The sequence below is a fragment of the Homarus americanus genome, unplaced genomic scaffold, assembly GCF_018991925.1.
Source record: "Homarus americanus isolate GMGI-L3 unplaced genomic scaffold, GMGI_Hamer_2.0 scaffold20597, whole genome shotgun sequence".
In the NCBI taxonomy this organism is placed as follows: Eukaryota; Metazoa; Arthropoda; class Malacostraca; order Decapoda; family Nephropidae; genus Homarus; species Homarus americanus.
The window spans coordinates 256,806-269,504 of NW_024749328.1; the positions used below are offsets into that span (position 1 = coordinate 256,806).

General features: G+C 39.1%; 1 protein-coding gene across 2 annotated transcripts in view; it reads right to left on the minus strand.

Annotated features, from left to right (window-relative positions):
* The window catches only part of LOC121853339 (facilitated trehalose transporter Tret1-like), a 75,364-nt gene that overhangs the window by 18,699 nt on the left and 43,966 nt on the right, over window positions 1-12,699 (minus strand). The window contains exon 1 of one of the 2 annotated variants that reach the window (XM_042347403.1): window positions 6,852-8,064. The exons of the other annotated variant lie outside the window; for it this stretch is intronic. The gene's annotated coding sequence lies outside the window, so the exon portion shown is untranslated. Of the gene's footprint in view, window positions 1-6,851; window positions 8,065-12,699 lie in introns of those variants that run through there. 2 annotated transcript variants of the gene reach the window in all.

A 12,699-nucleotide genomic window follows, 5' to 3' on the forward strand; every position in this document is an offset into this window, starting at 1 on the left:
TGGTGTTGTATATCTGATCTGTCTATCTCTACTGTTTGTATATGTCTGTCTACATTGTTTACATAAGTGTTTGTATACCTGCACATTCTACGTGTATTATTCTTATTATTTTTTTGTTACGGGAAGGAACGTGCTAAGGAACGACAAAATGAGAGAAGAACGCCCCTAAACTGAACAAGTTTAGACACTGAAGGTGATCGAGAGCCTATGGCAAATGTCGATGATAACTAACGACTGATTATTGAGGTCAGTGAGAGATCTTGTCACATTTTCATATATTACTGAATATTTTACGGAGGAGTTTTGTTGAAGGCCCACGATTATTACGTTCTCATTTAATGATCACGACTGACTTAGTGACTCACGGTAAGAATATTCCCAGGACAGTTGAGGGTAAAATAACCAAAATATATATCTTCCCCCTCCCCCCTTGTGTTGATCTGAAAGTTTTTCCATTTCACATGCTTTATTTTTAAACCAGTCATTCTTTAGTTCACGAAGTTCGTGCTATACTACCGCTTTCATCTTGCGGAAGATATCAGGTTTGGTCAGTTAAAGCAGCAAGTTTAGCATTAACGAGTAAATTGATTTCCGGGTTGTTTTCATCAAACCTGTCCTGGTGTATTTGTTCTATCGGGCCGAGGGTCTCTGTAGGTTTTTGTCATGACAGTGTCGAGACTACTCCATTCGGCACTGGGATTTGGGTTGTTTGTTGTCGGGTTGTTTATCAGCCCATGTTCGAGCTGCTATCTGAAAACATGTGCTACCGCTGGATCCTTCTGACACTTAGTGTTAAAACCTCTTCTTGAGGCTTGTTGCCTTCGCCGTTTGGGGCGACGTGAAGTAAGTTTGGCTCTGACGAGCCGATGATCAGTGTCGCAGTGGTCTGAGCCACGCATTGCACGGGCGATGAGGACATCTCGGCGATCTCTTTCTCTGACAATGATGTAATCAATGAGATGCCAGTGTTTGGATCGTAGGTGTTGCCACGAACCCCTGAACTTGTCGGCCTGCCTAAACAAGGTATTGGTGATAGTGAGGTTGTGTGCAGCACATTTGCTGAGGAGGAGAAGGCCGTTGGGATTACATTTGTCTAGTCCATTTTTCCCTATGATTCCCTGCCAAATGTCAGGATCTCTGCCAACTCTGGCATTGAAGTCACCAAGGAGCACAACCTTGTCTTCTCTGGGGATAGAGGTTAGCACTCTGTCAAGGTCGGCGTAAAAGGCCTCCTTCGTGTCATCCTCTGCATCCAGTGTTGGGACGTATGCACTGATGAAAAAGGCATGACGTGAGTGATTCAGTGGGGCTCGGAGAGTCATGAGGCGCTCGTTGATTCCAACAGACATTTAAGTTAACCTGTGCAGGATGCGTTGGCGGATGGCAAAGCCAACTCCATAAACGGGGTTTCTCTCAGCAGCAGACTTACCCTTCCAGAAGAAGGTGTAGCCAGACCCCAGTTCTGTGAGTCAACCCTCGTCTGGGAGCCGGGACTCACTAATGGCTGCTATGTCGATGTTATACCTAGCCAGCTCTTTTGCCACAAGGGCAGTTCGTCTTTCAGGATGCTCATTTGTGCCATTATCTAGAAGAGTCCTGACATTCCATGCAGCGACCGTAAGAGGTTATATAGTTTGTTTTTGTTTTGATCTGGGATTATAATTGTGTTTACGACTGCACTCACGCACAAACACACACACACACACACACATGCACACACACACAAAAACACACACGCACACACGCACGCACACACACGCACACATATCAGGGTCGGTGTGCAGTCAACCAAAAAATTCTCGAGCCGCTTTCCGTACTTTTCATTCTGGAACAAATGAAATATTTAGAAAACCCGAGTATGCCAACCTGACACACGCCACGAGGAGCTGAAGTATTTGTTCATTCCCAGTTCCATCGTCACTTAGAGTACAGAGTATATTTCCTGTATATCTGACGCCTTATCATCTCCGTTACCTTGAGAGAGTCGTTACACACACACCGCAAGCCTCGCCCTTACATCACACACACACACACCTTGCCATTATGTGTAGCTGCAAATTGCCCCGAGTAGTAACGTTTCATCCAAACCCTATAAATTATTCTCTAATAACAGCTAATTAGTATTTTGAATTTTATAAACAAACGAACAAATAACTTTTTCGATGATAGAGAATTTAAAGTTATGAATTTGTTGTGTGTTGACATTGAGTTGTGATGAGGATTATTTTATTATTATGTGAGTTAAGGGAAGGTGTACTGTTGTGTGTTGACATTGAGTTGTGGTGAGGATTATTTTATTATTATGTGAGTTAAGGGAAGGTGTACTGTTGTGTGTTGACATTGAGTTGTGGTGAGGATTATTTTATTATTATGTGAGTTAAGGGAAGGTGTACTGTTGTGTGTTGACATTGAGTTGTGGTGAGGATTATTTTATTATTATGTGAGTTAAGGGAAGGTGTACTGTTGTGTGTTGACATTGAGTTGTGGTGAGGATTATTTTATTATTATGTGAGTTAAGGGAAGGTGTACTGTTGTGTGTTGACATTGAGTTGTGGTGAGGATTATTTTATTATTATGTGAGTTAAGGGAAGGTGTACTGTTGTGTGTTGACATTGAGTTGTGGTGAGGATTATTTTATTATTATGTGAGTTAAGGGAAGGTGTACTGTGAGTTAAGGGAAGGTGTACTGTACATATGAGCTGTGTTCTTGGTTGTGTGGTGCACCTGTAGGTTTTATTTGGGTTGAATTTGAAAGACAATTGAACTTTGCAGCAGGTTAAACAACGTGAGTGTCCTTGTGATACTTTCACTTATTATAATTAAAAAGCAACAGTTAGTGTAGATATTAAGCTGATAGGAACATGTTAGTTTAACCTCAGAATAATTCAACCTATTGACCTTAAGAGTTTCAGATAAAAACATCTTTATTTCAGTGGTTGACATGTACGTACAGTTCTAAAGCAACCACCAGGTATTAAGGTGATCAGTGGTCAAGAAAAACAGGTCCACGCAAGTCTAGATTCAATTTAACCTTCAGATATTTTTTACTGACTTAATTGCAGCCAGACGATTTTATTCGGTTCAGGGTGACTTTCCGCTGCTGAAGATACTCATGATTAACCAAGCTATACCGCTACTTAGGGAGAGGAGGTTAGTGTTAGGTTAGGTTAGGTTAGTGTAGATTAAGTTAGGTTAGTGTTAGGTTAAGTTAGGTTAGTGTTAGGTTAGTGTTAGGTTAGGTTAGTGTAGATTAAGTTAGGTTAGTGTTAGGTTAAGTTAGTGTAGATTAAGTTAGGTTAGTGTTAGGTTAAGTTAGTGTAGATTAAGTTAGTGTTAGGTTAGGTTAGGTTAGTGTAGATTAAGTTAGGTTAGTGTTAGGTTAAGTTAGTGTAGATTAAGTTAGGTTAGTGTTAGGTTAAGTTAGTGTAGATTAAGTTAGGTTAGTGTTAGGTTAAGTTAGTGTAGATTAAGTTAGGTTAGTGTTAGGTTAGGTTCGTGTAGATTAAGTTAGGTTAGTGTTAGGTTAAGTTAGTGTAGATTAAGTTAGGTTCGTGTAGATTAAGTGAGGTTAGTGTTAGGTTAAGTTAGTGTAGATTAAGTTAGGTTAGTGTTAGGTTAAGTTAGTGTAGATTAAGTTTGGTTAGTGTTAGGTTAAGTTAGTGTAGATTAGAGTTGGGTTGGTGTTGGAGGTTAGTTGGTGTGAGTTAAGTTGGATGGTGTTAGGTTAAGTTGATTGTAAGATTAAGTTGGGTTGGTGTTGGGTTAGAATTTGAGTGTAGATTAAGTTGGGTTGGTGTTGGGTTAATTATTAGATTAAGTTTTGGTTGGTGTTAGGTTGGGTTGAGGCGGGTTAAGTTTAGGTTGGTTGGTGTTAGGTTGAAGTTGAGTGTAAGTTGAAGTTGGGTTCAGGTGTAGATTGAAATTGTGAGGTTAGTGTTAGGTTAAGTTAGTGTAGATTAAGTTAGGTTAGTGTTAGGTTAGTGTAGATTAAGTTTGGTTAGTGTTAGGTTAGGTTAGTGTAGATTAAGTTAGGTTAGTGTCAGGTTAAGTTAGGTTAGTGTAGATTAAGTTAGGTTAGTGTTAGGTTAAGTTAGTGTAGATTAAGTTAGGTTAGTGTTAGGTTAGGTTAGGTTAGTGTAGATTAAGTTAGGTTAGTGTTAGGTTAGGTTAAGTTAGTGTAGATTAAGTTAGGTTAGTGTTAGGTTAGGTTAGTGTAGATTAAGTTAGGTTATTGTTAGGTTAAGTTAGTGTAGATTAAGTTAGGTTAGTGTTAGGTTAAGTTAGTGTAGATTAAGTTAGGTGTTAGGTTAGGTTAGGTTAGTGTAGATTAAGTTAGGTTAGTGTTAGGTTAGGTTAAGTTAGTGTAGATTAAGTTAGGTTAGTGTTAGGTTAGGTTAGTGTAGATTAAGTTAGGTTATTGTTAGGTTAAGTTAGTGTAGATTAAGTTAGGTTAGTGTTAGGTTAAGTTAGTGTAGATTAAGTTAGGTTAGTGTTAGGTTAGGTTAGTGTAGATTAAGTTTGGTTAGTGTTAGGTTAGGTTAGTGTAGATTAAGTTAGGTTAGTGTCAGGTTAAGTTAGGTTAGTGTAGATTAAGTTAGGTTATGCTAGTTGCTAGTGGAGATTGCCAGTTAGTGCTAGTTAGGCTAGGTTAGTGTATTGCTAGGTTAGTGCTAGGTTAGGCTAGGTTAGTGCAGATTGCCAGGGGTTAGTGCTAGGTTAGGTTAGTGTAGGTTAGTGTAGATTAAGTTAGGTTAGGTTAGGTTAGGTTAGGTTAGTGTAGATTAAGTTAGGTTAGTGTTAGGTTAGGTTAGTGTAGATTAAGTTAGGTTAGTGTCAGGTTAGGGTAGGTTAGTGTAGATTAAGTTAGGTTAGTGTTAGGTTAGGTTAGTGTAGATTAAGTTAGGTTAGTGTTAGGTTAGGTTAGGTTAGTGTAGATTAAGTTAGGTTAGTGTTAGGTTAGGTTAGTGTAGATTAAGTTAGGTTAGTGTTAGGGAATTTAATCTTAAGGTAAAAATAGGCTGGGGATTAATATTCAGGTGATCCAAAAAATTGAAGACAAATGTACAAGCAGCGACTTTAACTTAAGCTGTACAGTATATATTACATAGTTCAGGCCAATTAGTTAGGAACGAGAGCAGTTTTATTGTTAAATGACCTACACGAGAGGTCACTAGAGGTCAAGGTATTAGTATCGGTCCATGATAATTAAAATATCTTCAGGATATTAATGAGTAATTAGTAACACTGAGAGAAGTTTATCGCATGAGTCAAATCAAATGATAACACCGTCTAGTGTTTTACGAGTATCTACTGAGACACGATGACGAACACTGCCTACTGGTGTTTCTCACATGACCCTGACTTATGAGATTTTACTAAGGAATCACTAAGGAAGTAAGAAATTAAAGGAGGTGGAGGAAGGGACGTCTATTATTACTGTAATGATCTGTTATTATTGTATTTTTTGTGTCCTTCTCTTTAGCTTGACCTTCCTTCTTACATCCCAGCACAGAGGTGACAAGAAACACAATGTGGACAAATGTAAAGTACTCAGTATAGGAGATGTAAACAGGAAAACCAGTTATCAGATGAACAACAATGCCATTGTGGAATCCGACTGCGAGAGAGATTTAGTTGTAATGATAAGTAGGAATCTTAAGCCAAGTAAACAATGTGTTTTTCCTCGTAACAAGGCTAATAAAGCACTTGGGTTCATACAAAGGAGTGTTAGTTACAAGACTACCGAGGTCATCTTAAAATTATATCTAGCGCTTGTGAGACCTCACCTGGATTACGCAGTTCAGTTCTGGTCACCGTATTACAGAATGGATATAGAATCCTTGGAAAGAATCCAGAGGAGAATGACAAGACTAATCCCGGGCATTAGGAACCTTGAGTACAGAGACAGGTTAAAGCATCTTAATTTGCACTCCTTCGAGAGACGTAGAGCGAGGGGCGACATGATAGAGGTGTATAAATGGAAGTCAGGGTTAAACAAAGGGGACATTACAAAGGTACTCAAACTATCCAACCAGGAGCGAACTCGTAACAATGGTTTTAAATTAGACAAATTTAGATTTCCGCGTGAAATAGGTAAACACTGGTTTGGAAACAGAGTAGTGGACGAATGGAACAAGTTCCCAAATATCATCATAAACTCGAATATGCTGGATAACTTCAAACATAGGTTGGATGCTTATATGAGCAATAGGGGTTGGGTGTAAACGGGACTGCCCAGTATGGGCCAATAGGCCCGCTGCAGTTTCCTCCATTCTTATGTTCTTATGTTCTTATGTACATTGACCCAGTAGATGTATTTGTTGGGTATTTGTATTATGATTACTTTACTGTTTTCTTCTACTGTTTCTATAAAAAATAACATAACGACCTCAGTTGCTGAGAGCGGTAATAACATTATAACATCAACAGTCTAAAGTCTAAACAATCAACGTGTTTGTGATATCGGAAAGTTTTAAATATATCTATGACATGTTTGTGGTTTGATTAGGTTCAAAGAAATCTATCATTGTTTCACTATGGGGGAAATCAGGATTAAAAGTTCAGGAAATAGCGTCAGAGTAAATAATAAAGTTTCCCTCCTTGGGGGGAAGCCGAAGGTCACGGGTGGGAGACGAACGTGTTGAGGCTATTAGGAGAAGTCCAGAGATATAGGAGGAGATAAGCGAAGACAGAGAGAAAGAATGAGAAGATGGGAGAAATGATAAAACACATACAAACCTTAGAGAGAGAGAAAGAGAGAGAGAAGTACGAGTAAACAGAGAAAAATAGGACAGTTATAGACGCTTTAACCTTTACCTGTAAAATAAAGAACAATATAAATAATAACGTACCTGCTGAGAGACACATGTGCCAGGGAGAAAGAGAGAGGAGGGTGTGTGGGTCGCGTGTGGCGGCTGCAATGATTGTGGGAAGAATGAGGTACAGTAGACTCAACTCGCTGACTATACGCTGGTGTCGGGGTGAGTCATTGCTGGGTTTTTCGGCAACAGGTGGGGAGGAAAGGCAGTGTTGCAATTCTCGTGTTTTACCAAATAACGTTAATGGTGAAACAAGAGTTTTTATTCATGAACAGGTGAGGTTACTTGCTGGTAAACCTCCCAGAATGGAACTTCACAATAGTAGTCAGTCTAAGGATGTTAAATAAGCGTTCCACTTCAATCTCGGAATGCATTGGCTCCACCAACATGCTTATTTGGTAGACGGTGGCCAATGTGGCGAGGTGTTGTGACGTATGGAGAGGGAGCGGTGGGAATTTTATTAGCCGAGTGGGAGGGAGGTGTTTAGTAATGTGTCCTCAACCTGTGAATGCTGATATTTCAAATGTGGTTTTAGGTAATGTTGGGATAAACCACTAAAACACTACTGCATCCAGTTCTCTTCATTATGTGGACGACAGTCGGACTTTCCATGCTTAGATTTTTTACCATATATGTCATTGAATAGGGAGAAATACGTTTGTTGTCAGCAAGAATAATGTGCTGTATCATACTGGGGGAATAGTGAGTTTGCCTACAGTCTGTATAACACATTAGTACAACACTCAAGTGACTCACGAGAGTATAAAGCCGCGTACACACACATTGTTGCGAACATTGTCTCTGGACTGTCTCGCAACATTCCAGAAACACGATTTCAGATGAATCTTGTTTCCCATTCCATATTAAGATACAAAGTTGCTCAATCTGGACGCATTTGACAACACGAGGATCAGTTGACGTTGAGCTTGTGATCTGCGAGGTGGGTTAGCTGACACTCTACTTGCCTTATTGTTTCCTTTGTAAACAGAACTACTGTACATGTTACTGCCTTAATGTTACTGCCAGGCGTATTTTGGCAGGGATTGAGTCTCGATAGTTTGTATTTTGCTTTGTGATTTTGGGACCAACCATTTTCAGTAATATTTCAAAATCTGAAGCTGTTGTTCTTAAAAAGTTTCTAAATCCAGCAGCATCTTCTAGTTTCAGGTCTGCCATTAGTTTTTTCTTCATATGTTGTTCCTTCATCAAAAAATTTCTTCATCCACCATCGTCTAGGTCTTTTCCTTACTCTCCGCCTTACTTCTTCAAAGGAAAATAACAACACAGGCATCCGCCACAGCTGCCACTTCTGCACCCACCGACAGGACGACGTCTACTGCTCTTTCCGCCAATTCATCGCTCTAGCTCGGTCTAGATGTGCACCGTCCACGACTATTTCTAGACCATGTATCTTGGTGTGTACGAGGCTTAAGGATAATGTTATATAGTTTGTGTATTACGTTGTTGTGGTGTTGGTAGCTCTGATGGTGGACGTGTTCAAAAGCGATGATTTGAAGAAAAAGTTTTCTTTTGCCATTTGTTAACGATATAAGACGATTTAATATAGTTGTTTTATCTCTTTATGTGTTTTTTTTTCGTTTTATTTAGATAATAAATTGAGTTAAACAAAATTAGAACCAAATTGTCAAAGTTTCTTCATTGTTGACTGACACTGATGAGGACCGAGGAGGAGGAGGACGGAAGTGTTGGTTCATGACGAGCGCTGATATGTGTTCGGTACAATGAACTCATTCATATGGGAAAATAGTCTTTGTATATGGAAGGGTAAAGGTTTCTCATGTACATACAATAATTTATGTTGAAAAATAAAAAGTATTTACATGGATCAACGAATTAGGTATTTCGTAAATTCAAAGAGATACAATAGAAGTCTTCTCACAGTAATGATACAGGTTGATTCAGTCTCATGAAGCTCTGACACCTGCTTTGAGACTTTTTCCGAATTAGTGTCAAGAACCTTGACGATCAGTTCCGTTTCTGCTGTTGTTGTGTTAACAGCTCAGTGTCACAGTGACGTGTTATCGACGGTGAAGGATTATAAAATCAATAGGTAAGTGGTGGTCAACACGGGTTGTATTTGTTGAGGTTAATGTGTTGTTGCGGGCCGGAGCTGACTCCATCCATCACACAATGAACTTGGGCAAATTAAGAGATATTCAAAGAATTTAATGGCCTTAGCCCCTAGCTTCACGTATAATTTTATATGGGAAGAGCTGGTAATCTGAATCTATTTGGTTACATCCTACCCATCCTACTTGATATGCTCAGTCACAACCACCGTCTTGTTTGCTCAGCTGGAGTCTGTATAGCAGGTTACCAATATCTTAATTTACTGTTGTTATTCGAAAGTGAGGCACCTGAATATCAAGGTTGAATTACAACCGCTTACAAATACAGAAGGGTAGAAAGACAAGGCCCTACGGTACCTCAGTTGTAAATAAGTTCACCACTGCCACACTATCAAAACACTGTAAATTACTTATGTTTTCTATCTAATCATTAAAAGAGAGGAGTCTATGCACTGATTCAGTGGACTACCCTGGTATAAGCCAATAACAAAGAGCCTACTTGTGTAATTGAACCATGTTACCTTTACTGGAAGTCGAATGGTGTTGAATGTAACCCTAAGTCTCTTAAGTTATACTTTAAGGAGGTTTTATGATACCTGAGTCAGCCAGAACAAAATTATGATTCAGCCTAGATTGTCCTTAGCACCGGTGAAAATATTAAGTTAGGATTAAATAGTCTAAAATTCTACTCATACAATATAACAAGGATGCGTTATTTTATTCATAGCGGTAGTGTATTTCCTGGACCACTTTGGGTGACAGGTTTCGTGATATTCTTCTACAAAAACTGATGCACATAATAAATAAACTACTGTAGAGGTAGAACTGGTTGTTTGAAGGCAATAAACACTTGGGCATTACGTGGTTTTTTCTTAAATTGTTTACGTAATTCTGGAGGAGATGGCTGATACGAGAAGGCACTGTTCATTTTCGTTTATCTTTACCATCTGTTCTTTTTATTATAGTATTATTTATTATATTTTTTTACGGGGAATAGCCCACCCGGGCACAGGTCATCGACCCAACGATATTTACTAGAACCTAATAGAATCTGACCTAATCAAACAAAGAAACTTACCTAACCGTACCCAACTTCCTAGCCGTGGGACGACTACCCTTGGACCCCCGCGTTGTGCTGTAATTTTACGTTTTTTGTGGACATGAGAGTAAGGGACTGAACGGATAAAGAGCAGACGACAACACACGCCAATACAGCAGATTTTTCAGAGGAGTATTTACTGTAAATAATTAATATCTTTACGTATAGAGCACCTAGAGACGCAATTTACCGTATCCTTCATGCCTTGCTCAGTACGGGTGATTTATAACTGTAGATAGAGAAAACTACTGAAGTAAAAAAATAATACTTATCAAAATAAAAAGTTTACGTCCTTCTTCGAAAATACTTACTATAATGATAAGAACGTAGGCTACAAAAATGAACGAAATCGAACTCCTACTTCTGGTGGTAGCCATCTCCTCCAGTCATACCATAGTTTATATTTGATAATTTTAGGAGGTAGGTTTTCCACACCACACCAAAACAAAGTTTCTGACTTACTAGTAATTCGAGCAGGTCGTTCAAATTAACCTCTTTTGTCAACTCCTCCGAGTTACTTGGTACGTAAACTCTAAATCAATTTGATAAAATAATCTATTACTTTGTTTGAACAACATTTACAAGTCTCTTTTACTTAATTCTCTTTACATTTATATTTACACATATTGCATTACTTTTCGGGACAATGTCTTCTACAGATACAGTAACTTGTCAGAAAATTGGTAATTTACTAAGAAACTGATGGTTAATAACAACAATGGGCTCACATAGAGTATTTTAAGCCTTTTAGCCAAGAATGATAACTGAAGCTTGACTGTGGACAGGATCATTCGGAGAGATTAGGGGTAAAAGGGCAGCCGAGTCTTAGAGAAAATGTTGTAGAAAAATATTTCCAATTAAACGGATAAGAATCACAGCACGGGAAAATTGTCAGTGTAGGTTTATGAGTGAGTTACTATTGGGAGATTCTGACCATTATGACTTCTTGTATTTCACTGTGTCAAGTTATATCAAGGAGCTGTACTAATTCTCGTTGATCTAAATATCATTAAGTTGTATATTATATGAGTAATGAAAGCAGAACTGTTGTCCCATTCATGAATGTTGTTTCAGGCAGGATGGTCCCTGGCCCAAGACATGATGGGTGATGCCAAGGCTTCCTCTACCACCAGGGCAAGGTCAGTACTACTTCTGGTCTTCCTATTATGTCAATGGAATTATCTCCATTATTTTTTATGTTAACTAAAATCATTGCAAGAATTGTGGTTGTTCCAGTTAGTTGCGTCTCCTCGCGGGTAGGAGGTCGTAGGGATGAGGATTGACACCCTCTTATGCATTCCTCCTGATGCCTTTGTCTCTATTACTTTCACCATGTTTATGACCCACCAGAGTCCTCCCTCCCCGCTGTTCCTCGAGTCCTCCTCTCTCTTATGAGTCAAGCTCGTCAGGAGTTTTGGGTGTTCTTCCTTCTATAGTACTGTGCGATCTGTACCAAAGAAAATTGTCTGAGAGTTTGGGTTTAAATTCCTCGTTATTTATATATGTCCTCTGTCTCCACGCCACGAGCTGAGTGTAGCTTCATGGAGGATATTTTTATCAACTTCCTTTTTCTTGTTAACCACCAAGGCTCCACCTACATCTATTTTCGACCCTAAATATCTCCTTCCCTCGTGATCTGTAATAGCCTTGTCGGCTTTGGTTTCACAGTCATTAAAACACCAGCGTCTTATGTTCCTTACCACGCTTAAACGCACACTCTCTTCCAAACAACTTCTCACGGAAGTTGGATGCTGGCCAAACCTTTGGTGACGTCAGGATCACGCATTCTGAACCACTGTCGTATGCATGACTCTCCTAATGTATACGTTGCAGATATAAATTGCACGTACCTCATAGGTACAGTATATAATGGCCAATGTACTGGAGTGCAGGTATACACCACTGATATACTGTAAGGCCATTTCAACTTATTTCTTTAATATCCTTCACTCAACGAGTATTTTATTGCTCGTTAATTTAAGCAATTAATGAGATTCTGTCATTTGAATAGTGAACTTTAAATATTAATATTTAAACAAACTTTAACGAGAATAAAGAATATTATTATAGTTACTCCTCTTCTACACTCTGAGAGTTATAAGAGAAAATGTAAATTAAATAAATGGGAAACAACTTTATTATGACAAAGTTAATTTCTGTACGGGGTCCGGACCCCATCTTTACCAGAAAATTCCAATACTTATTCTTTAATGCAGTATTGTAATCGGGCATTTTAGTATAGTAAAAGGTAATTACTATTGACCTCACAACATCTCCTAATATCAAGTACACATGGCTTTAAAATGACCTCAAAATCTCCATGATATTGGTCAGATTTAAAAAAAAATCGGGGGGGGGGGGGTTTACAGCGCCTTCCCTAACCCCCCAGCTGGGTGAGCTCGCTGTGCTCGCCATGTTCCCCTACCCAAAACTTCTTAGACCCCCCTTTTTATATTCCTGGATCCGCCCCTGTATTGAGATCATATTCAGGGAGAAAGGTTAATGATGATCCAGGAGGTACACCAAGTACTGAAGGTCTTTACCGAGGAACCGATGTGTTCATCATTCTCACCACTCATCAGCCTCATTACCTGCTGCAGCTGTAGGTCTGTTCTTTGTTATATGACCTCTACTGTCCAGCGTTATTACGGGAAGAAACCGGAGTACCTGGAACACCCGGCGATGATTGACG